This window comes from Palaemon carinicauda, chromosome 12 (genome assembly GCF_036898095.1).
Source record: "Palaemon carinicauda isolate YSFRI2023 chromosome 12, ASM3689809v2, whole genome shotgun sequence".
NCBI lineage: Eukaryota > Metazoa > Arthropoda > Malacostraca > Decapoda > Palaemonidae > Palaemon > Palaemon carinicauda.
The window spans coordinates 63,394,713-63,397,212 of NC_090736.1; the positions used below are offsets into that span (position 1 = coordinate 63,394,713).

At 40.8% G+C, this 2,500-nt stretch overlaps 1 long non-coding RNA gene across 1 annotated transcript in view; it reads left to right on the forward strand.

Annotated features, from left to right (window-relative positions):
- Positions 1-2,500, forward strand: part of LOC137650563 (uncharacterized) — a 21,272-nt gene that overhangs the window by 4,873 nt on the left and 13,899 nt on the right. The gene's annotated exons all lie outside the window — the stretch shown is intronic.

The window sequence follows — 2,500 nt, forward strand, 5'->3', positions numbered from 1 at the left end:
TTTAAGGCGATAGACAAGATATCCTCTCACCTTCTACTCCTGATACCTGGCAGATCTTACTTGAATTAGTATGGACCAGCAAGGGTCACTTGCATTAGTTAGATAGGCACTGCTCACCTCAAGGAACTGGTTATCCTTTGATAAATCTAGCCTATGAATCTTCTCTGGATTTAGTCATTCTATGGAAAGAGAAGTGACAGAATGGCCCCAGTCCCGGGGGTAGTAGTTTGTTAAGAATCTCCTAGTTTATGAATACTAAAACAAAAATTGAATATGGAATGTTAGAACCATGAATCAGATTGGGAAGTTACAGCAAGTGGGAATGAATTTATGAAATATAGTTTTGATATCTTGGCCCTAAGTGAAACACGTTGTAAGGGGATTGGTAAAGAAATTCTTTTCCAAGGCAATATATATCTAATCAGGAAGAACAGATGAAGTTAAAAGAGAAGGGGTAGGAATGATGATGACACCAAGAGCAGAAAATGCATTAATGGAATGGAGAGCTGTAAATAGTAGATTGTTATTTGCAAAGTTTAAATCAAAGCAGTGCACTATGAGTATTATAGTTTGCTATGCACCAACAAATGATTCCCTTAAAGAAAGGAAAGATGAATACTATGCAGAACTGAAAAGTGTAATAGATGAGATCCCAGAGAGAGATATGAAAATTGAAATTGGTGACTTCAATGCTAAGGTTGGAAGGAATAATCAAGGCATAGAAAATGTGATGAGTGTCGAGGGTCTTAGCGAAGTTGTAAAGGAAAATGGGGCACATTTTACAAGTTTTTGTTAAAAAAACAATCTTTTTATTGGAGGTACTCTTTTCCACCACAAAGACATCCACAAATATACATGGACTTCACCCTGCAGCAATTACAATAATCAAATGGATCACATAGCCATTTATAAAGAGAGAAGAAGGACTCTGAGAAGTGTAAGAAGCTATGGAGGTGCAGATATTGGTAGTGATCACCAGCTCCTCATTGCCACACTGAAATTAAAACTGAAAGTACCCAACAGAAATGTCGATCGAATACCTAGTTTTGATACAACCAAGCTTCTATAAGATGAGCACAGAGAAACATTTGCAATTTAATTTAAGAATCGATATGGTCTCTTAGAGACTTTAAGAGACGAATAGCATACAATTAGTTAAAAATGGTGTTATATTAAGAACATATATCAGACAGATGGTGGTGAAGTTTTGGGACATGCTATAACGTGTACAACGCTTCAAGAAGACTGAAATTACAGAAAGATCATTGCTCTGAATACATCTATAATGTTTAAAACGCTTCCTTGAGAAAATCATTATAGACAGATCATTGTTCAGAAAACATCTATAATTTTTAAAATGCTTCTAGAAGACTAAAATTACAGTCAGATCATTGCTCAGAAAGCTTCTATAACGTTTGAAAGGCTTCCCGAAAACCGAAATTACAGTAAGTTCATTGACCAAAATGCATCTATAACGTTTAAAATGCTTTCTGATGAATAGAATTACAGAAAGATCATTACTCTGAATCTATCTATAATGTTTAAAACGCTTCCGGGAGACAAAATTTACAAAAGGATCATTGTTGCTAACTCAAGCCCGGATTCGGTCTTAGAGGCGTTCAGACGTAAATCCGGAGGGCGTAGTTTCGCTCCCTAAGCATCTCTGCCAGGAGCGACACCAGCGGCCTGGTCTTGCGGTTCCTCTCGTACTGAACAAGACTGCTATCGCAACGACGCATGCAACAACAGTAGGGTAAAGCTAACCTGTCTCGCGACGGTCTAAACCCAGCTCACGTTCCCTATTGACGGGTGAACAATCCAACGCTTTGTAATTTCTGCTTCACAATGATAGGAAGAGCTGACATCGAAGGATCAAAAAGCAACGTCGCTATGAACGCTTGGCCGTCACAAGCCAGTTATCCCTGTGGTAACTTTTCTGACACCTCTTGCTTAAAACTCTTAAAAGGTCAAAAGGATCGATAGACCAAGCTTTCGCAGCCCGTATTCGTACTGCAAATCAGGATCAGGCTAGCTTTTGCTCTTTTACTCTATGCGAGGTTTCTGTCTTTGCTGAGCTAGCCTTGGGACACCTGCATTACCATTTGACAGATGTACCACCCTAGTCAAACTCCCTACCTGATACTGTCCTCGGCCAGGATCGCCATCGGGCGCGCACTCCCACTGCGGGCCGCCGCCACCTCGTTCCGGAGAGCTCGGCCACGGATGGCCCGCACCGTAAACAGCTTGGAGCTAGACTCTCAGAGACACTGGCCCACCTTGGGAGCCAGGCTCCGGTTCCACTTCACCGAGTAAGTAGAGAAACGATCAGAGTAGTGGTATTTCACCGTCGTCCAGGGCACGAATGCCAAGACCTCCCACCTATGCTACACCTCTGATGTCTCTCTACAATATCAGACTACTTGGGATACTATAAAAAATAGAAATAGACAGATATTGGTTGTTGAAAGTTTTCAAGGAAGAAATGAAAGTTACAAGGTAC